The sequence below is a fragment of the Anas platyrhynchos genome, chromosome 1 (assembly GCF_047663525.1).
Source record: "Anas platyrhynchos isolate ZD024472 breed Pekin duck chromosome 1, IASCAAS_PekinDuck_T2T, whole genome shotgun sequence".
Lineage (NCBI taxonomy): Eukaryota > Metazoa > Chordata > Aves > Anseriformes > Anatidae > Anas > Anas platyrhynchos.
In genome coordinates, this window is record NC_092587.1 from 108150130 (window position 1) to 108174176 (window position 24047).

The following is a 24047-nucleotide window of genomic DNA, read 5'->3' on the forward strand; positions in this document are numbered from 1 at the left end:
AAAACTTCCAAGTTTGAAAAGGCCTCTCTGTCTAAACACACCTTCTGCCAGGTTCAGTAAGCAAAATGAGGAGTTGTGTTTTAGCTTACAGTTGTGTTTTAGCTTTAGTTGTGTTTTAGCCCCCATCAGATAGCACATTCTTTTGCTTGTATCCACCATAGCTCCTGCTGGCATAGCCATGAACTAGGAACAAAAACAGTCACCAAAGAAAATATCCACCAGCTCAGCTCTGTCGTGGCTAAGTGCAAGTCCTGCCTTGGTTCAGAAATCAGGACAGAAAGTGGTTTAAATAGCTAGACCTACTGCTGCTCATGGATCCTTCTTTCCAGACTGCATTGGTAAATTTAGACCACCTATGGGTAGTTACGCAAAGAGAGCCTGAGGTGTGGAGCAGAAGATGTAGGTCACTTTTTAAATCCGGCTGCAGCCTGCCTGAGCATCAGCAGAGAGGCATTCACTGGCCTTTGTGGGCTTCAGATCAGAGCCAGAGTCACACACGTGGAGCTGCTACTAGGGACAGAGTATTTCACTTCAAAAGGAGCTGGCTGGGAGGATGTGGGGTGATGCTTATGGGGACACTCCCTGGCACACGTCCTGATGCAGGAACCTGCTGCACCCGCAGTGGCTCCCGTAAAGCTACGGGCACTCTGCTGTCCTGCATCAGTCTGAGTGTCCCGGCACCATCACAGGCATGTAGTAGCGGTCTTGAGGATATAACACAAAAACAAAGACTTGTGCTTTTTGTGGAAAGCCCATGGCATGACTAGACTGTGTGAAGAAAAAAATAAAGTATGCATTTTTTAATGGAGTGTCTGGGTTTCTCTTCATGCTATTAGGGAATTTTTGAAAATAAATGTCCTACAAATACATATCCCTTATTTTATATTTAAAAATGCTTGCTTTGTGTCTCTTTGTCTCACAGATATTTTAGACTTCTATGTAGTGACACAGGGGGATACAGATGATATTTTTCATTCTATCTCCACCGCAGAGCTTTTCAAGGGAAGCTGCCTAAGAGATAAAGGACACTGTAGCGCAAAAGGAGACCTACAAACCACACAGCAGAGTCACATAGCAACTGGGAAGTTTGAAACAGAGGGAAAACTCTGAAACGGAACAATTTAAAGCGAAACATTATGCAAAGTCATTTACAGGAGCAACAGACATATGAGAACAAGCACCAGAGAAAAACAATGCACAGGAAAGTAAAGAGAGAGGGGAAAAATAATTTTAAATTGGTGGTAATGTCACGAGGAATTGCCAGGGTAAAAATCAGATAGAGAAGCAGCTTTGGAGGTGTCTTCAGCAATATCCCACTGGAAAGAATATAAATCTGATTTACACTGCCGGCCAGGCAGTGCCTCGTGCAGGGGTCAGCTGGGCAGGGCTCTCACTGCCTGAGCAGTTGGCATGGACGAGGTGCTCGGCGTCAGGCACTCTGTAGCTTGGTGGAACCGGCCAGCTGGGTGTTTCACTCAGGTGTCAGAGGCATCATTTACCCTGCTGGAGCAGGGGGTTGGACCAGCTGACCTCCAGAGGTCCCTTCCAACCTCAGCTGTACTGTGATTTGGTGATCAGCAGCTGCTGCTCCAACCTGCCAGTGCTAGGGCTGAGGTGACCAGAGAACAGGAGGGGGACTGAAAAGCAGCCCTGTTCCTTCAGGTCTTAACGAGTGGGAGTCAAGTTCATTTAGCACCATTTTCCCCTTTAGAAAGCCAGAAGGTTGGGATTTAGGCAGGCAAAGTGAATGCCAAACTTGCAGAGATAGGTTAATACTGTCTCTGTGGTCATCTCCGCTTTGGGGCCAGTGGATCTTGGAGGCCTAAAAACTTTACAACTCACTAGGTTATTGTTTCCAAAAGGAAGAATGATTACTGAATAGGCATTGATTTTTAAATGTATTGCCAAAGTTTGGGAGCCAAGTCTCCACAGCCTGCAGTGTGATATGGCAGAGACTTCCTCGTCCACTGGCATCCTTCTACTGCTGCAGTTTCTCCTTCTTTGGTTCTACTCTAACTTTACGAGTAGCATTGCCCAGAGCACAAAACTTTGCCTGGAAGCCTCGTTTATTAGTACAAAAAGAAGAAAAAACTTTCAATCAGCTTTTCCAGAAAGCCCACAGACCATAATACAACATGCCTTAATCCCACCAGCACCAAAACAGCCCCTCCCTTGACTCCCCCCTATACCTCTTGCTCCCACCTGGGGATGCCCAGGAAGGTGCACATCCCCAAACTCCCCGTGTCACCATGCCCAACGGATGCTGCGTGGCAAGTCACGGAAGAAAATGTGCATTTCTCTCCTTGCTCCCTCCAATGCTTTGCAGCGCAGCAACTCTGACCCAGGCAGGTCTGTTTGTTTTTTAACTGTATCACTCAGTGCACTTCTCTGCAAACCTGCCCAGCCTCTCTCTGCCCTCATGCAAATTTTAGCATCCATAGCCTCATGTGGCAAGGAGCTCCCCAGCTTAATTACACACCTGAAGAACCACCTCCTCTGCTCTATTCTGCACCGAACAGGCAGTTTCCCCAAGCCTCCTAGCTCTCAGCTCTTCTGTCACCAGCTTCCCTGTCTGCACTGCCCATGATTTTACAGACCTTTTTAGCATCACGCCTGGCAGTCTGCTCCCTCCCATCCTACAGGATCCTTGTCCTACTTGGTTGATTTGTGTACAGGAACTGCTTTATACCTTTAATCGCTCTGGTCACCTGTCCTTGTACTTATTCTCATCCTACTTTGTTGGTTTTTGAGTGCTGCATACAGCATTCAGGATGCAGCTGATGCTGGTGCTACACAGAAGCATAATAATGTTTGCTGTCTCTTCTCTATTTTTTTTTTCCTAAAATAATCCATGGTATTCGATCTTTTTTTTTTTTTTTTTGGCTGTTAAACAGTTGGGAGCTGAGATTTTGTGGAATTATTCATCATAATTCCCAGTCTCATTTCTGAGAGGCAACATCAGCTCAGAGCCCATCATTTCATGTGGGACTTGGGACTGTTTTTCCCAATATGTATTAGATAATGCTTACAGGCCCTGGGTTTCCTGCCATGGTGCCTGGACATGTGTCCTCTACTGGATGACAGAGACTAAAGCGAGCACAGGAGAACTTAAGCCACCAGATTTTCAAAAGCCCAGCTCTCTCTGTAATATCCTATCAATTTAGAAGCCATCATTGCAGAAGTAGTAGCGCTCTACACCAGAGATTCATTTACACTGTCATAAAGGTCCTTTCATTCTGTAATAGCTTATGTCAGCAATCTTACAGAAATGTGACCGAGTATGGCAAGAAGTTGGTTAGAAGCATGTGAAGATCAGTATTCTCACTCTGCCTTCGCTGTATTTCATTACCCTTTTACTGCAAGAATGACGTGCCATTTTCAGTCTTCACTTTGGTCAGCTGATCTCTTCTATCTCATCATCTCTCCTAATTTCCAGTACTTTTTTAGTCCTCCAATTAATTTCTTGCCAATTCTCTGTATCTGTGATTTGCTGGCACTGCATCTCCAGAATAATATGAATAATAATGCATGTAATACATTTTGGAATACTACTGCTAATACTAATAAATACCCTTTAATTTCTTCCATCTTTTGGGCATTCAAAAAGAGGCTGATAAAGGATTTTTTAAAAATCATTCTTTGAGATAAAATAAAATAAGAAGAAATCAATAATCTTTGATCTTCTGACCCAACCATGGACGTTTTGAAAAATGTACTCTTTGGACTCTTAATCAGACCCGATGTTCCTTGCAGGCAGGGGGTGTTGGGCTGTTTATTTAATTTGGTTAGCAAACCTTGGTTTAGTCAGACTGGCAGCAGAAATGCACTTCTCCTGAGCGCACTGAGCATGCAGACCTGCTCTGGAGGCTTTCCCCCTCTTTGCAGCTGCCCCTCTGTTCTAATAAGGGCAAAACCACGTAGTGAGCGCCTGTCCCAGAGGCTGTGCTGTTCGGGGCAGTTTGGCTTTATGGCTGGGGCACCTTGAAAGCGCCACTGCTAAAACTGATGGAGCAATGGTTGATTATATCTGCAGCCCAGGTACCCCATGGCTGAGCCTGCAGCCACATTTTTACAGCCGTGAAATGAAGAAAACAGTGTAAGGTGGACTGCAAAATCATCTAACTCAGGAATCAGTGCAATAGTCTGCTGTCTGCTGCCTCCTGTTTTAAATTAAATAATTAGTTTATGGAGTAGCAACTCAAATGGACCAGGTTTGCCTTTGAGGCTGTACTTTGCAGGCACTACTTAGACAAAATTCCTACTAGTACTTCATTTTAAGGCATGTTTTATAGCACAGAGGAAGGCAATGATTGTCTGCTTCCGTAAACAAAACCTGTCTGCCTATTACAACTAAGTACAAACTGTACTTGGACGCTATTCCCTTCTTTTGTTCCCGTTCAGTTGGATCTAAGGTGTGCTGTTAATATTTAATTCCTTCAAATTGTTTCCTCTGTGCCCTTCTCTCTCTGCCTTGCTATATTCACGACATTATTAACTCAAGCAGCAAAATATTCTGAGTAATCCCGGTGTACAATGGAGAGGTAGAGAGTGAGTAATCATCCCAGTTCCTGACCTCCCTCCTCCCACCTACCTGTGGCAGGTCACCATCTAAGACTACTCCGTACTGTTAAGCTGCATAACCTTGCAAAGGGTTAAAGGCTGGTACTTTCTGTCTTTTAGTACTACCAGTGCATGAGCAATAGGGTACCTACTACAGCTTGTTAAAAAGCTGCTGCGCCACTGAAGTGTAACTGCGGCATGCTTGCAAAACCAGAGAGAAAATCATACAAAGTGCAAAACAAAAGGACAAGTAATTACAGATTGTTCTGTTTTGGGCTAGCCTTGGAGAGGCTCTTTGGACAATTTGCCCTTTGAGAAATATGTAGATGTCTTATGCTTCTTTCCTTTATGCTAAACCATAGACTCCTCTGCCTGCGTACCACGGGCCTGACATCCTCCTGCTGCCCTGTACAAAGCAGGCGAAGGCAGGGATCAAATCGCTTGCACCCTGCTTAAAGAGTCAGTGCCAGGAGCAAGGCTGTCTCAGAAACAATTTTATGGACAGAGGGAATGATGCATGAAATGGAGCTGGGAAGTGCACGCCGCAATTTAACAAGCACAACACTTAAGACACAGTGGTGTTATTAACTGATCATGGTTAAGCAAATACATTTTGCTCAGTCTCGGCCTGCCCAGCATGTTCATCAGACTGATTTGTGCACATATGCAAAGGCTGGTTTTGAAACTCTGAGCCTGTCTGGCAGTTCAAAAATTTCAGAACATTGCCAGAATGTGAAAATAATAAAAATCAACGTGTGTTTAAATTAAAACAAGAGACTTAAAAAAAAATAATAATCAGAAATACAGAAGTAACTGGGGGTGGGGAGAAAATGCTTTTCTTTTCGACGTTATATCCAAACAAATTCTGATTAAGATGCTGCCAAAGTTTCCAGTTACCATTTTCCACCCTCATGCTCTCTTGCTGCTTCTCTGCCCTCGCTTTCCAGCAGCTCCTCTTGCTCCACCTTTCCCTGCTCAGACATCCTGTCCTGTTCCCTGAAGTTGTGACCTTCCCTTGCTCTGTAATGTGCTTCACATGCTTCTCTGGAAAGGAAACAGAAGCCATAATGCAATTTCCACTTTTCAAAAGGCTCCTCATTGTGTTTATGAATCCAAGGCCCAAGCCGGTGTTGTCTGAAATAGAAAATTGTGGCACAACTGCACCTAATGTAGACTTTCCTTATTTTAGGCATTTTTTTATTCTCTTTATGCCTGCAGCTTGCATTGCTGGCAGAGCCTGCCATTTAAAACACTTTCTGAATCAACAACAACAGGAGAGGCTGAAATTGCTGCCCAGCTCGCAGCCCTCTGAGAGACAAAGTGCATGCTGTTGAGATGACGTGGTGGGTTTCCACGAAGATCACAAGGCTAGTAGCCCCAGTAATAACTCACTTTTGGCACCAACCTGTTTACTGGGTGTAAACACTTCAGAGAATCCCAGGAATATTATCTTACTGGTAATTCTTAACATACTCTTTCTGACACCAATTTTATTTATACCAGCTTCTGCAAACAATGACTTTGCACACTCCGTGAGCTCAGCGCAGGAGAATCCTGCAGCTCCCCTCCTGGGAAGCTCTTGCTCTAAGAGCCCAACTTACTGTGCTGACTTCTGGACCTCTTGCCTGTGGGATCCTGAAATCTCAGAGTGATTGAAGTCAGACCTGCCTGGTTTTACAGATTGTTTTTACCCAGTTGCCAGAAGGGTTGAGAGCTCGGCACTTCTTAGCATGCTTACTCCCTGCTTTGAGGCTGTAACAAACCCCAAAGCCAGCCTCTGATGGGATTTCAATCTGCCAAGGAACATCCCGCATGGAGCTGTTACTTGGCTGGTGAAAGAAGTGAGCAGGCACTACAGGAATGGGCCAAAAGGCAGGGCTCTAAACTCTTGCTCCATGAGGAAGAGGACCACCAAGGCAGGATGGAGGTGACCCACAAATTCATGAATTTTAAAAGACAAGGAACTCAAATGGCTACTATTAAAAAGAGCAGTTTCCCATGATTTTCATGGCAATTGCCTAAACAGAGAAGGAAACGCTTGATATGGAAACCAGAAGAGAGCTCTGTCACAGTCCAGGATGTCTTCTGCGAACTCACTTCATTTTCTTGCTGTTGGCCTCAATGTTGTCTCCATAGTTTCACACCACTCTTTCCATTCTGATCAACTTCACTTGCAAAATTGTGCACGGTGAAGGCTGGCCCCTACCTTATTTAATTTTCTCCACACAAGGCTTTCTCTTTCTCAGCAGCCCTGCGTGTGCAATCCAGCCGCTAGCCCTGAGCACTGCGGCACAAGCTGGAGTTGCTGGCAGAGCTCTGAGCTAACCATCCTCTGCTACCACATTTCTTTTAGCTGAACAGAAACTAATGAAAGAGAATAAACTGGTTGTTGGAAAAAAAAAACCCTCTGCCTGTTAAACTGACAACCACACCACCATTTCTAACTTTCTGAAAAAAAAACAACAACAGACGAAGCAGTGCTGTCCTGTGTTTCATTTGGGTAATGGGGTGGAGGAAGATAGGCACCAGGGTGACTTTCTTCAGCTACTAAGAGCTGAAGGGACCTGATTCCTGGACACGGCACCCTCCGGGCTTTCCCAGAAATGCTCATGCTGGCAGAGCAGAGTGCAGGATCTAGTGGCTTAGGAAGGCAGCACTGGAAATGACTTCCCCTTCTCCATGACCAGTGGAAGCACAAACACATGCCAAACTCAGCTGACCGTGCATCTCTGGCCCAAACTCAATGACTGAGTCAAAATTGCACTTTTTTTCCTTGCCAATTAAATGCTTTTCATGACAGAGTTGTCTTTGAGAGGCAAAAAGCCATTGAATATAACTCTCAGACAAGGTTATTTTTTGGTTTGCTAATGAGAAACCTGTTTGCATGATGTAAATGTGCCTTTTCCAGGCTGTGACCATGGGCTTTCCAGGTTCCCCTCCGGGGCACCCAACCAGGCCGTGCTTCAAGCATTCTCTCTCAAAATACTCTCAAGGAGGCAAAAGCCCAAACTTGGTCTCTTGCATTTGGTCCGTGCTTCATACAAAACTGCACACTGCTGACTCAAGGTCTTCTTCCCAATTATGGAAAAACTGAGGGCCAACTGAAACATTTTTTCCTTCTTTGTGGTCAGCTCTGAAGACAAAAGTAACCTAGAAGCAAATCTAGTAGCTTATGTAAATTGCTAAGTAAGACATATTTTTGATATTGAAAGATTTCTGCCTAGATGCAACGTAGCCCCTAAATACACGCTTGGTAATTGTTGCAAAGAATTGCACTGTCAGCTCCCGACAAAGACAGCAAATCCAAATGTGAGCTTTCAGGGGAACGAAGGCCGTGCTGTGCAGAGGGAGGAGCCAGCAAGCAAATGCCCACAGACCAGACATTACAAGGCTAATGGCAGCTCTTTTTTTGTGCCAACTGACATGGAAGAGCATCACAGAGACCATCATCCCCGAAATGCTCCCTGCCTGTTCAGCACATTTTTCATGAGCTCACCGTTCCCCCTCAAGAGGCATCACAGACCTTGTTCTGGCATCCCAGGATATATCCTCAGCACCTATGTAACAGTACTGTTTCATTTGTACTCTTTCATTGACATTAGAGAGCTATAAATTACTCCCAGAACAGATGCTTGTTAACTCTTCATCTTTTTTTTTTCCCCCCCTTGGAGACAGAGGGAAGGAAGAAGCAGAGAATTTTGCCTTTTTATGCAATGAAGAGTGGGAAGATTGTAACTAAAACCCCCTTTTCACAACAACAAAGTGAATACAAGATGAAGCAATAAAATACCTGAAAATGAACAGATGACTCCCAACAATGTTCCTTTAATGTACCTAAAAAAATGCTTTTGACCTTTTCAGAAATTTGATTCCCACAGCATAAGCCATGCCCCCCAAATGCATTTACGATTTACCAAATTTCAAAATGGAATACTTCACTGCTTTTAGACTTCCGCCTGGTAGACAGACAAACAAAAAGATGCAGATTTTTTTTTTTTTTTTTTTAGAAATTGAGTAATCTGAAGTGTCTCTTGGAAGATCTGGGAGAAAAGTCTGGATTAAGAGATTAGTCAGCTTCATATATTATTTGATTCCATTTTAAAAAGGAAATCATAATTTATGTGCACTGCCTGAGTGAAATAGCATTTAAAAAAGGCAGTACTGCACTTCTTGAGTCTAAATAAATCTAGCTGGGCATTGAATTATCCAGCATAGGGGGATTTTTCCCTCATATCTTCCAATAAAAATAATAAGACACTGAGAGTTTAATTTTAGAAATTCTGGATCAGACTGAAAGAAAAAAAAATGTTTTTCATCTTCTCTTTCCATCTCCTTTTTCTAATGCACTTTAATATTCAACTCTCTTACTCCTGTGAAAGCAATAAAAGAGCTTCTTCTGCATTATTTTCTGCATCAGATTTATAGCACCAATTTCATTTTTCTTTCTCGTTCTTTCTTCCCAGGTGCTGTGTCAGAGTTTATGAGGGCCACGGAGATAAAGATGCATCGAGCCCACGCCAGTGGAGGTTGTGGCTGTAAGTCACCATCTGCAGAAACCTACAATGAACTGCAGTATTTACATAAGTCTTTGCAGGCTTCGAGCCTTATTACGTAGCATAAGCAAATTATGGTTTTAGTGGTTTGGAATACCCTCGTTAAGCATGCATGAAGTGCCATTTACAAATTTAAAGTGAGTTAAGTGCTTGGGTATATGAATCATTTTCTGTTTCTGAAGAAAAGGACTATGAGTCAGAAAACTAAAAAAAACCCTGAGAATTAAACTGTATTTACAAAAATATTCCGTGGCTCTTACAAGTTGCATAAAATGTTGAAAGCTGCTGAATCTGAAGGCTGCTATGCGGAGGATGCAGAAATCGCTGTGCGATAAAACCGTATGCACACACTACATTAAGTAATGTTGAGCTAGACTTGACCTCTTCCACTGCCGGAGCTCTCTGGGGGCTGGAGAAGAGCCAGTTACTGATCACTCAGCAACAACTTCCCTTGTAAATGCGAGAGATCCTTGCTCAACTGCTTACAGGGCCCCAGAGAAGGGAAACCTCCACAATGGGTGAGGAGGAGCAGACCAAGGGCTCTTCCTCCTCTGTCCCTGAAGATTAGATCTTCATCGCCTAACCTTGTAGGGCTGTGCAGAAGAGACACCCTGCTGTCTTCCTGGTCCCTCCTTCCCTATTCTCAGAGTCGCTTCACCTTGTTTTTTACACCAATGTGATGCTGCAAAGTGCCCTGATGTCTTCAGGCACAGAGCCCGGTGCCTTTTCCTTCCCATGCAGGGAAGGTGAGAAGCTCCCTCCCTGAAGGCCCTGCTTGGCAGCCTCAGGAATGAACTTAAACATATGCTTAGGTCTAAATGTAACACTCCCAAGGAAGCCAACAGACTCCATGTACTTTGCTAAATAAAAGCCTAAATCCGCTGCCTGTCAAACAATTAAAATGTTATCCTTCCGTTTTAGTTTTGCCTAAGGTAACAACAGCTTTGAGGCTGGCTTGACTATCTGAAAATAAATGCTCTGCTCCCCCTCCCCGAAAGGCGAGGCAGCCTGGCAGAAGGCTCTCCCGTGCTGTGATTATCACATCTGACAGTAGTTAAACACGCTCGGGAACACCAAAGCACAGCCAACCTTCAGGTGTCCTTTGCCATACTGCATGCTCTAGTAGGTTTGTGCTCCTGCACGGGGCCGAGCGTTCAGCATCACCCTGTGAAACCACAGTGGCATCCGTGAGCCAGAGGAGCTCATATCCACACAAGTATCTCTGGCAGCAGAAATAGAGATTTAGCGACAGTCTGAGCTATTTTGACAGGATGATCTGTAAACATAACATTTTCTGAAGTTTTCCTCGAGGCTTTAAGCACTGCTGTTATGCCACGACCTGTTACTAATCTAAACTTTACACAGTTTTGCAACAGTGTGAAGGAAGTGACTGAATACCATTATATGGCTTTCAAAATATTCAAAATCAAAAGCATCCACCACCGCTAAACCACACACCAATACAGTTTTAAATTAAGATATATGTTCACCGGGTCATTTTTTTTAACATGTGTCATAGTCCATTAGAGTCACTTCAGACCTGCGTGCATCTGTTGGAAAGAACAGCCAGGTTGGTCAACGCTGTGGTGAAGTAACATAGAGAATTATTTCCCCAGGAAAGCAGACTGAATTATGTCCCTTGCTGCAAGCAAACCATGCACCCCAGTTAAACAGGAATTACATCCCTTAATCAAGAAATGCACATTCACCTACACAGTTGACTAATATACTGAAGAGGAACACTGTGAGACATGTGAGGACATACATGTACTCTGCCCCACAGCTGCTCTCCAGAGCAGCTCCAGTCTGGAGACACCATCAGTCAAGAAGGGACCAAAAAGGATATTTCAAGATTGCAACATGGCATATGCAGGGTCAATTTATAAATCACAGATTAATCTAGGTCAGAAGAGACCTCGAAGATCACCCAGTCCAACCTCTGACCTAACACTAACAAGTCCTCCACTAAACCATATCCCTAAGCTCTACACCTAAACGTCTTTTAAAGACCTCCAGGGATGGTGACTCCACCACTTCCCTGGGCAGCCCATTCCAGTGCCTAACAACACTTTTGGTAAAGAAGTTCTTCCTAATATCCAACCTAAACCTCCCCTGGCGCAACTTTAGCCCACTCCCCCTTGTCCTATCATCGGGCGTGTGGGAGAATAGACCAATCCCCAAATGTATCACCAGAATTAACACACTTGTAGAGGAAGCTTGCAAAATCAAGATTTTCAACAATCTGCAGAGTATGGCTCTGGAACTGCTTTTCGGTGGATGCAGCTGGGGTTAGCTACTTATGAGGTGTGAATATTGAGCTTGGCACATCTATTAAAGCAACCACGTGGTGCGTTGCCTGTGATAGCAGGAGCCTGGTCACGGTGACCTGGGAGTGCAAAGCAAGCAAAAGTTCTGAATTCAAAGCTAAGCTGCAGCAGGTTAAAAAAAAATGCAAAGACATCAAAAGGACTTGTGCCTCTCTGAGTCAGTGCTAAGTCACCAACACTCTGGGAAAGCTCTGGGCTCAGATTGAGAGAAGGATCTAATTAGCAACCCCCATTTTCAACTTCTCCAAATTTTCAAATCTTTTCTTTCTGAAGCAGCTGCACACATCAACTGTTCGCTTACAAAACCCAGGAACACTCTTGTACCAAGTAAACATTTAGGCCAGCACATATATTTTTATCCCATCAGGACAAATGAAGGTGAGATAGTACCCTCAGACCGGTCTCACTGAGGTATGAGAGTGGCATGTATAGACAGCCACCTGATGGTACCAGAAGCATATCATGGACCAAACAACCTCAGGTGCCAACTCAGTTAAATAACCATTCACTACGTTTTCTGAAGTTCAAAATAGAAGCATGCTTGCCAGCTCTGTGGAACACAAGTGGTAAATAAAAGAAGAGCAGAGTGATGAGAAACAAAAAGGCAGACAATACAATATGGCAGAGAAAGCAAAAAATGGGAAGCTAAGAGCAACTACATTAAAGGGCCAAAGAGACTAATAAAAGGAAGAATTAATTGGTCCTCTGTGCCACTGAGAACCTCTCCATGTGCCTTTCAAACTTCAAAGGATACTCGCACTCAAACAAGCAGAGTAGAATAGAAAGGTCCTGACTCAACAAAACACTTCATCACTTCAAGCTGAACATATGTTTAAATGCTTTATTGCACTGGGACTCCTGCACTTAAATGGAATGAGGAAAGGAGGAACAAAAAAAAAAAGAATAAGTGGCAGTATGTTGGACTTGGCAGAAGTAGCAGAATGCACTGCATCTAATACGTGACATTAACTGAAACGGAAGAAGGCTGGGAATAGAGTTAGGAATTAACAAGCTTTTAAGTACCAATGGCCCAGATGATGTAATGGCCTGGAAGGACTAACCCTGAAGTTAAGAGAAGCTAATGAGGCACACCAATTTCTCTAAAACAGAACCAAGTTTTACGAGCAAACCTTTGGTTAGTGCTTTGCTTTTCAAATAGCAACTTTGCTGCTTCCCACCCTTTACGTAAGCAATTGCAACTGGGCTGAAGTTTTGCAGTTGCAAATGGCACCTCTTAGGGATGTGACAGCAATGGCACCCGCGGATCATGTGAATAAGCAAGGGTGGGGGTGATGGGAATATCTGAATTCTGGTTGCCTGACATGAGAGCATCCAAAAGTAGGAGAACTGCACCAGAAACCTGTGGCTGTATCACCTGGCATGCACACCGCAGAACGAGATCTTGCCATGGGAAGCTGCTATGTTTTGGCCCAAGATGAAAGTACATCCAGCCACAAATTGCAGGAAGCGCCACAGAGAATGAGAACAGTTGTGAGTAAGGTGCCAGTTGCGTTAATTAGAAAATTAGGAACTCCTGTTTGAGCAAACTGAATCACCACACAAAAGGATAGCACCACCAGGAACAATAAATACGATTTTTAAAACCTGTTAAAAGAAGAAAGCAAAACATTACTGAGTATAATGAAGAAACCAGAGAAAATAAGGGAAAATAATGTTTTATGATACAGTTCTCATTTTCAGCCTTTTTTTTTTTTTTTAGCAATGGAGTGCTTACACACTTTTGAAAGTATTTTTTTTTTCCAGTTTCACTATTTCATACTTTTATGCATGTTTGTGTGAACAAAAAACATGACTTAACAATCAGGTAAAGGTATTTTTATCTGCCTATCTTTAATGCTGCCCTCTGGTCTCACAGTACTGAATAGGAGTCGATACAAAACGCATAAAGCAAGAGAATACAGTAAATGGTATAAATGACTTAATGGTGTAATTTAATGGAAGTATTTCCTGCTATAAAAATGCACTTGCGCCTTTCTTATCACCTGCCAGCGTATGAGTAATAAAGTATGTGATCTTCTAGTTACCTAATTATTGTAATGATTCCGTAGGTTGTTTTGCTTAGGAATTCTTTAATAATCCCTTTTTCCACATTATGTTTCTACCCTACTTTATCACGTAGGTAAGTACAAAGAAAGAGATTTACAGCTTTTTTTTTTTTTTTTTTTTTTCTGCTTGGAGAACTCACATGGAAAATGAAACATACATGCTTGCACGTTTTATAAGACTGCAATTTCAAACATCAGGCTATCACTTGATTTTCAACCTTCAAGTCCTGCACTGGCCAAAAACAACAGAGCTTTTATCTGGACTGCATCAATGACCAAATAATCACCATTATTTTTAAGAAGTAATTTGCATTTTTAAAGCATGTATAAGAAAGTAAGTTAAAGAGTAGCCTCACTGTATTTCCAGCAGCTATTTTTTGCAGAACTACTGTTCAGTACATGCCACACAGTGCAGTTATCACAGTAAGAGATAAATATTGCAGCTGCCAAAGAAGTAGCATGAAGTATCCACGGAATCATTTCAGTCCCATGGTGCTTTGGCTTTCCTTTTCCAGCAACTTCTCTTGAAAGGTGTTTCATCTATTTCAAAATGTTTTTACAACCCCCTCATTTCTTTAATGGGTTTGGGGATTATGAAAAGACTCTCCCACCACCAGGGAATCAGATAATGCTCAGATAAACATCTGTTTGGAGACTCAAGGTTGTGCTAGACCCATTACCAGATTATGGGTGGTCTGGAGACCCTGTTGTAAAGACTAACTTTTGGGAAGCAGAGAAACAGATAAATTAAATCCTTCTATTTCAAAACAGCAATTTGGTAAAGTGCTTTTTCCCATTTCCCTCCTCAAAAACAGGGTTCAGGAGATTTCAGAAAAAAGGTTTTCACCACTAATGACAGGCTTAGCTGAAAGCTCATGTGATTTAAACGATGGTGTTCCTTTGTTCCTATTTAATTGTCAAAGGAAAGTCATGTTTTAATTTTGCCTTTTCCTCATTTACTAATTACACAGAAAGCTATTTCATTTAGCTTATTTAGCCCTTTACAGAATTAAACTCTACAGATCCAAAACGTATATCATGGTCAATCAATGACAGTTTAGGCTAGCAGAAAGCAGTTAGGTCTGATTGGAAGAAGGGAAAATTTAAATGCATATCCAATACATAACTCAAGATCAAATACTCCCCTTTTCCTAGCCTTACAGCTGTGCTTTGTTTCCAGAGATGCCAACCAAGGTATCGTTTTCTGACTGCATTTCACTGCCATTTTGCAACACACTTTGTGTCCAGCTATTCAACCTTTGGCCTCAGGTAAGCAAGGGCGAGGGAAAGCAAGGAGCAAAGAGAAAGTCTCTTTCTCAGCTTTCTAAGGATCCTCATCTCTTTTTAACTGATTGACACCAGACATATTATACCCAGACACCCCAGTGATTGAATGTGAGGGAATGTCACAAAGCTGCACCAGGGGATGTTCAAACTGGATATTAGGAAAAACTTCTTTACTAGGAGGGAGGTCAAACTCTGGAACAGGCTTTCTAGCAAGGTGGCTGATGCCCCAAATCTGTCAGTGTTCAAGAGACATTTGGATAATGTCTCAATAGTATGCTTTAACTTCTGGTTAGCCCTGGTGTGTTCACAAAGTTGGATTTGATGATCTCTGAAGGTCCCTTCCAACTGAACTATTCAATTCTGCGTAAGAAAATATTCACAATATGGGAAATAGCTTCTCATTTCTTCTTTCTAGAGGACAAAAAAGTTGTTTCAGATTCCCAGGTGGCTTGAGAAGATGTAGATCTATGGAACCTAACAAATATTACTGCAGGTATTCACCAGCCCAAGACCTGGCTCAGAAGGTGCTGGAATACTTTCTTCCCCAGTAGCAATCAAATGACCATTTCTGTTCTTCCTCCATATAAAACTGTGGTCAATGAGAGATGAAATAGTTCTGTCAATGCCTACAGCCCCGTATGAGGGGCGGGTGCCCAGGCGGTGGCAGGGGTCTGGGGGCTGCTGCATGAGGCGATGCCGGGGCTGCCCCAGCCAGCCCCAACGGCCCCACCACAGGGCACCAAGATGGCGGCGCCTCACCTCAGGGGCAGCCTGGGGAAGGGAGGGCAAACACCGCAGGGCAGGGGGCGGTGAGGGGAGCGGTGTGAGGAGCGGCCCTGCACAGACAGCAAGGGGAGAGGAGGAGGGTAGGAGGTGCTCCAAGCACCAGAGCAGAGATGTCCCTGCAGCCTGTGGAGGAAAAGTGTGAGGAGAAAGGAGTGGCAGAGAGGAACGGTAACAGACTGACCACAGCCCCCCACATTTCCTAATTTGTGTGGAACTTGTTGGTGGGTCGGGGGCGAGGGTGTTGGCAGAGGAGCTGGTAATGGAGGAGACAAATTGAGCCTTGGAAGAAGGGAGCAGGGGGCAACAGGAAGGCATTTGAGTTTTTGTTTTTGATTCTCAACAACCTTCTCTATTTTCATTTGGCAATAAACTAATTTTCCCAAAGTCTGTTATGCCCATGACAGTAACTGGTAAAGTGATCTCCTGGCGCTTATCTTGACCATTGCCTTGCCATTTTCTCTTCTTCCTCTGTCTTGTTGAGGAGGGAAACTATGAGAGGGGCTGGGTGGGTGTCTGGCTGCCAGGCAAGGTCAAGCCACCACAAGCAGATAAATACTAGAGCTATTTTCTTGCATGACTCAGGCTTTCAGACACAGATGTCCTAAGATATCTTAAGTACCCAATCCCTATGCCAGGAGAAGTCAGATTTTCAACTCATTATCAGGGAGGATCTATTTTAGAAACACCCAGGACTGTCACTTAGCTGCCCACTCCACCTCCCCAGAGAACCCTGCTGCAGGGACCGCTCAGGTTTCTGCTAATCACTTACCCACCCACAGCAAATAACAGCCTGCTATATTATGAAAACATGAAACCGGAGTGAGTTTACTTTAACTGCACAGAGCTTGACTGCCATTTTGAAGCAGGAGGCAGTGGTAAGGCTTATATTTTCATTAAAAGGTAGTCTGTTTTCTTCTTTCAGGTTGGGGTGTAATGTTAATATGACCTCCAAAACAAGGCAATAGAAAGTTCTGCTCCTTCCAAACATTTCTGCTTGGTGAGACCAAACACGAAGCAATCCGTTGTAGAAATACCAGAACTTGCACAGACCTTCAGAGAATACATTATATTAAAAAATATAACACAGGTGCTCAGATGTGGAGCTCACCTATTCTGGTCTCAAGCTGACATGACATAAAATCATAAGGAGAAAAGCTTTTGTGAACCAAGCTGAGGGAACAGGCTGTTTATTAAAATGTCATACTGAAAAACTGCAGGTAAGTGACAATAGTTTAAACAGAAAGAAAAAATAGAATGAGGGACAAAAAAAATTGTGTTTCGCAGTTCAATAATATTTAAAAAGACTTGAGAGTAGCTGGTTAGCCATAATTTCCAGAAAAACAAAAATCTCCATGATTTAATGTGGAAGGGTGAAAATAAATACTGACTCAGTACTATAAAACTAAAGGAAAAGCATTCTTATCTTTAAAAGTGAACTCGTTAAACACCCGTGTATCATCCTCTAAATTTATGAAAATACAGCTAAATCACACTTCTCACAAATACCTGTGCCCACCCTATTAACCTCCCACAGAGAAACCTGAGGCGCTTATTTTAGGATGTGTGCTGCTTTCCTATTATATGGTGCTGTAAAGAAATTAGTCAGTGCCAGAAGAGCAAAGCTGGGAAATGCAGCCAAGAAAATCATAGCCTAGAAGCTACCATGGTGGCAGAAAGAAGATTTGCTGCTGTCCTGGGGCTAACAAGGAAAAGTGGATGATACCCATTCCCTTCCTGCCCTACTAGTCTCAGCTCCTAGGGACGGGATCTCAGTAAGGTTGGCTGAATCAATCACATGAAATGGAGATGTCATGGTGGAAGGTATAGCATGCCTGGACAAACTAGAGGTCACAGACTGTATTTTGCCTTCAGCACATGTCTTCTCATTGCTATCTGAAAAGACAAATGGAATTTTTATACACTTACTCCTATGTAGCAGGTTTTCTTTGCCAAGATAAACACTAGGAATCGCATTTTTTTAAGCTGTGGAAGTTGATGCTGGTGTCCCTAGCTTGCTTTTACAAATCTTGTGTAGGACAGCAAATTAGCTTTACAAAAGCACTCCTGTCAGGTAACTAACCAACAACCCTATTTTATGAAAGGAGAAAAAGAGACACAAGAAGTTGAATTGCAGCAGTTCCTGAAAAAGAAGCAGGGATTTCCAATCGTCATAGGTATCAGCTGCTTCATATTGAAAACTTGCAAAATAAAGCTTTATAATTTCCAAATGTTCTACTGCACGTGATAAGGAGATATTGAAAAACAGTGCTAGAAGCTTCCTCAACAGTCAGAGCACAAAGATCTGTGCAGAATGCAGTCTGATGCAGGCTGTGGGATGCTTTACTTTCCCTTTGCGTACACATTCAAAGGGTCTTAAACTTAAAGAATGTGTTTGAGATATTGGTGTTGAGCCAAAGAGCCCTCCAGTGATTCAGTCTGACTGTAGGCTTGAATTTCCTTCCCTACTCACAAGGAGTTCTTACCCAAGTAGGCTGGCAGTCATAAATAAATGTGCAGCCATTTGTATCTACCAGCAAATTTCCATGATCTGTTAGTTTGGATTTGGGCTAAATGCAAACCAAAGCTGATGAAGTTACAGGGGGGAGCACTGATGTATAAGCAAGGCTGGCAACAAATGGTAAGGAGCACCCCCAGAACAGCCAGTTTTGATCTCATCCAGGCATCTTAAAAGCAGACTTTGGGTTTATTGGGTGCTTCTCCTGCTTCAGGTACAGTGGCAAACAGAACACTTACTGAATACGTAATGTGCTCAATACATAAGCATTGAGGGCTGCAGACAAGCTGAACATAGCTGATGGAAGTAGTCAACTTCAGGCACTTTTGTACCCTTTTCTACAGCGACTCTTAGACATTTCCTCCCCCTTCAACTGCAGGATGAATGGAACGAGTGGTTCCATGTTGAAGAGTTATGCTGTAGGTTTGCTTGTTGAGTAGTAGTGAGGGAAAGGCCGCCAGCTGTCCTGGGGCTGAGGTAAATACAGAATACTTCTTTTATTTAGGACTAAGTCATGGGGCAAGCAGCCGAGTGGAATGGAGTCATTCCCCTCTTCCTGATAGAGGAGGAACAGGGAGAAAAGAAATAGGTCCGCTGTTAATAATTAGGAAGAAGATCTGATAGCACATCCCATTCTTTATAGTGTTTCACAGGACGCACTTTAGTGTGTCCATTTACATTCATGTGAGATGACAGTAAAAGGTCTGCAAATAAGGACAGGAGATTACACTGTTCTTCTGTAAACATGCAAGATGAAAAGCAGTGGAGAGGAAAAAAAAACATAACAACAACAAAAAAACATAAATTGGGCATTCATGGTAGGAAAAACAAGATTGTATTGCTTCCACAAAATCCTCATGTCAGATTGTATAAGAGCCTTTTAAGTGCTACACCAGGACCTTGCTCTGCAGAGACCCTTCCATGCCCTGCAGGCTATATGTGGCCCTAAGCCCCCATAAATCTACGTGACACTCCTTCTTTCACACAACTGGTGTTGTAGCAGAGAGTGAGTTATCTGACAAGCACATACATTCCTCAGATCATTATTACATGCTCAGACCTAAAAACCAGGAATGAAATGCTGGCACAAATGTAATATAAGAAGACAGTACCTGTTCCCCTGGGAATCTTAATGGCAGTGCTGTGCACTTTTGAACCAGGCAGAAAAATCAAGAAGGTATGTAATAAAATATGAGTGAGCTTTTGTAGAACAAGTCCTATCAAAACCCCCAACAATGTGTTTTTCCCTTTTCAACATTTCAGTTCTTTTAATCTTTATGTCAACTTCCCATGTTTCAAATAAAGCAGGAACTATTAATGCATTTGCTTTCATTTCAGGAACCAGGCAAGCTCTTGGCTCAGGAACTGGTGATTGGAAACAGTTATTTTCCCTCGGTATTGAGTCTGCCTGAACATAAAATGCTTTGGAAGCCATGATGGCATCGGCAGTGTAATTCTTTCAATGTTATCTGTGTGGTGTAAATCCAACCCTTTTTGAAATTCATTGCCTGCCAGGCAAAACTATTCATGCATAATACATATCTTGGAGTTGGACACAAGATTACTGACATTATATTACTCCCTATTTCCTTTGTCATGGAAGCTCTGAATTGCTGGTGAACAGAAAAAAATGCCTTACATCTCGCATAAAAAAGACCCCTCAACTATATTTTTATTTACCATTGCTGAGCACTGACTCGAAGTTTGGCATCAGTATAAGAGTTGCTCTTGTTCTTCCTTTTCATAAAGTTTAGAATTTGTTTGCATTGTCCATAAACCGTCTTTGAAATGACATTAAGGCAGAGCATTTATGACAAGCACAATCACAGTACAAGTAACAACATGTGTTATAAAAAAGGTGCGTATCAGTCATTCTTTAGGGTAAATCTAGCTGTGAAAAATGACGCAACGCTGAAGTAAGCCAGCAATTTTCCTCTGAAAGCTGTAAGTCTACATTTTGCTGATATTCTTCACAATTTTATAAGGCAACACGGAATCACATTAGAGCTTTGCTTTTTCATCTTTTTCAACCTAAGCATCTCATTAACCACCTTGATAATAAGTACTTGTTCCCAGGATGAAATGGGTGTGACACACTGTCTCACATGCAAGAGCGGTGACATCCCAGGACCCAGCATTGGGCCCACACTAAGATGGCCCATCCCTGCTCTTCATCTGTATGACCATGACAGAAGAATGGTTACAGATACCTTTGGCAGATGAGTATCTTGAAGTAATTTCTAGGGAATAGCAGTGGGTTAGATCTAAAAGAAATTCAACCTTTGGGATGCTTAAAAACTACCTGTAGTCAAGTTCTTCAAAGTTGTCTTACGGGCTACTTAGAAGTGCAACTATTCACTTGATCAAAGTTACTTTTAAGGTATTTCCAAGAAGGTGCTTTTGAGAAATTCAGTATGATTTAAACTCTGGGCTTCTAGCTAATAGCATGATAAGTAAGCAGAGTTAAATTGTGGAGCCTAAGTCAAGCTCACAACAGCTGTTTGCATGGACCTACCAAGCATCAAGCCTCTGTCCCAGGTGTATCAGGTCCTTCCCCTCATTGGTAATCACATTTGAGTCAATATTAAAAAAAAAAATAAATACATAGAATGAAACAATAGATACTTAAAGGAATTAAGTAGGTAGCTTTGTATGGAGAGCCTCTGGAGATGTTCCAGAAAGTTACTCAGTTTTTCAAAGAGTGAAATAACAACAAAAATAAGCTGCTGCTGCTAAGCTGGTAACCCTAGTCATGTTATCTGAGCTGTGGTTGTACCCTTAGTTAGGGGGAATGAACTTTTTGAACGAAAACAGTCAGATATGATGGACTTGTGAAGAAGGTCATCCACACAACCCTGAGCAGCAGCTTGTGTAAGTGCAGAGTGAACATACAGTTCTAATGACCCAGCACAGCTGTATTTGCTTCTCATTTAGCCCTGGTCTAAACAGTCTGCCTTTGTGGAGCAAGAAGAAAATCAGTGGAGGAGATGGAGAGCAGGGCAGTATGCACGAAGACATAATTGCCAGAAGAAAAGAACTTCTTGCATGTATTAGTTACTGTCAATTTTATTCAGAAGAAAATTTAGTCTTACATCAGAAATCAGTAGATATAAGACAGTATCACCTACTATTTTGGCACAAATGTCTTTTTCTTCCAAGCAGCTTTTCCGGATTATCATTGTCCTGCTGGTTTCCACATTTGGTCAGGCTGATCTTCTGCCAAGGGCTGCTGCTGAACTCTCCAGCCCTCTAATCCTCACAGCACCTCTACCAGTCCTGACATTTGCCTCAGGATCAGGAGCAAGAGGGTGGCCTGGACAGAGTCAGCCCTGGAAGAAGGAGACCGCTAAATGTGCCAACCAAAGGGAGCCATGCCACTGACAGGAAGTGCCTGCACTGACTCTCCTGTTGACATGGGAGCTGTAACTATTTAAAGTCTCTAGAGACAAACTCCTTCCTGCCACATTCACTAGAATGTTTCTTGCTGCTGATCCATGTGGAATAAAACTTCAGGACCTGTGCCAGCACATGAAAACATAGAAGCAGACACAAACCGTGCAGTGTTTTTCCAGGGATAATGTAACACAAACCCCAGAAATTCAAGACCAGAATTTTTCATTTAAAAACACTCCAGGATTTGCAAACCCTACACAACCTCATGATTTTTACTGTTCTGATTCATAAATCAGTGATTGCCATCCCAAGGGTAAAGAAAGGATTTATATTTGAAAGCATATTTAGGATTTATTGGGCAGGATTTGTACTGTAAAGGCATGGAAGGATTTATAAATCTAATTTTTCACTTATAAAGGCTTTTGAGAATATTTGTGTGGTAAATCCAATTAATATAATTTTAATGTCATGATTAAAAATCAGGCAGCCCTGTGCCCCAATTTTGAACCATGTCAGTGCAACCCACTGGAATAGTGAGGGGACCCTGCCATTGAGTGAGGTTGTCTGGAAAAGCCTCACCTACCTACAATGCAGACAGGTGAGAAGGAGCATGGCCTCCAGCCACATGGGTACTGGAGAAGAAACATTGATGGCAGACAGGCCTTTAACTTTTGTCTCAGTACCTCCCCTGATTGCTCAGCACCATCTCTCCTGGGACCACAGAAGGGAAACAGAGGCACTTTTAGCCCCAAAGAGGCTGAAAGGAGACTTCCTCCTTTGGACCCAGCTGTGTCCCCACATCCTGGCTCAGCTGTCTGACCTTGGGGGCAGCAGCTTCCAGGGATGGAAAGGATCTGGTAGGTGATCAACCCACAATTTGGGACATCTGTCTGCAGTGAATGGCTGTCTCCAGGCTGACAAACCCCATAATACCTCCCAAAGCTTTAACTCTGCTAGACTCCTCTCCTGCATCTATCCCTGTCAGGGTCAGGGCACCCCAAAACACAGAGTGGCGGCTCAGCTCACAGCATTCACTGCACTGGTCCCCACAGGCACATCCTCATGCCAGAGGTTTGTGCTTGAGTAACGACACTACCTTCAAGTCTATTGCTACCTGAGAGACCAAGGTCCTGGACACCATTAATCCTTGAAATCCCAGTTTATCCAAGGTTGAGCAGCTACGGTGCATTATCCCTGCAGAGTTAATTTTGGGGATACATACTAATTTAGAACATAAACAGATTTAGATTTTGAAACTCTACTGGCTGTAGGTGTGAAGGTGTTTATAGCCAGGTGCTGTGGGGTCACTGCGTGAGGTGATGCCGGTGCTGCCCCAGCCAGCCCCAACGGCCCCATCGCTGGGCACCAAAATGGCGGCGCCTCACCTCAGGGGCAGCCTGGGGAAGGGAGGGCAAACACCGCAGGGCAGGGGGCAGTGAGGGGAGCGGTGTGAGGGGTGGCCCTGCACAGACAGCAAGGAGAGAGCAGGAGGAGGGCAGGAGGTGCCCCAGGTACCACATCAGATCTAGAAAGAGAGAACAGTGGAGCATATATACCCACAGTGCAGCCTGTGGAGGACCCCGCACCAGAGCAGGTGGATATGGTGTGAAGGAAGCTGCAGCCTGTGGCAAAGGAACAGGGGAAAAGCGTGAAGAGCAAGGAATGGCAGAGAAGAGGTGGACTGACCACAGTCCCCATTTCCCATCCCCCGTGTTCCTTGAGAAGATGGGAGGAGGACTCAGGAATGAGCAACATTCAGCCTGGAAAGAAAAGGAGGTCAAAGGGAAGGTGTTTTTAGATTTTATCTTTGTTCCTCCCCATCCTACTCTATTTTTAATTGGAAATAAATTAAATTAGTTTTCCCCCAGGTCAAGTCTAGCTTTGCCCATGATGGTAACTGGTAAGTGAGCTCCCCGTCCTTATCTCGACCCATGAGCTTTTCCATCCCACTTTCTCCCCCTGTCCTGTTGAGGAGGAACAGTGAGAGAGCAGCTGGGTGGGCATCTGGCTGCCAGCCAAGGTCACCCCAACACAGAAACACAAGAAATGTTGGCACAATTCAGGTTGCTGAGACAGCAGCACCTATGCAATCCTTCTTCCTTCAATGCAGTTTTGCATTTTGTAATTCGTCCTTGTCACTCTGTCAGTACTTTTACTTAACCTAATTATGTGTTTGCTTTTTTTTGCAGAAGAACAACCACCCTCTTCCTGATGCTTGAAACAGCTAATGCAAGACAAAAGAATTCCAAGTACTTAATTATCCACAAGAAATTACTTGATTATAGTAATGTTAAAACAACTGGTATCACATATGCACTTGGATTTTAACCAGTGTCTGTTTTCTGCATTCAGATTTGCCCATCAGTTTCTAAGTCTCCTGGGTCAGCAGCTAGAATGGCCTGTGTCTTTTCAAACAATGAGAATGACTTTTAAAGAAACCAAATTCCAACTTTGGGGCCAACTGCCTGCAGGGTAAGATCAGGGACTGAGTACATTAGCTGAGCAAGACCTTGCCAATTTGCATCTGGGAAAGATTTGCACAGAGATGCAGTTATTGCAG

General features: G+C 43.3%; 1 protein-coding gene across 4 annotated transcripts in view; it reads right to left on the reverse strand.

Moving 5' to 3' along the window:
• CYYR1 (cysteine and tyrosine rich 1) overlaps positions 1–24047 on the reverse strand; it is a 58081-nt gene that overhangs the window by 10077 nt on the left and 23957 nt on the right. The gene's annotated exons all lie outside the window — the stretch shown is intronic.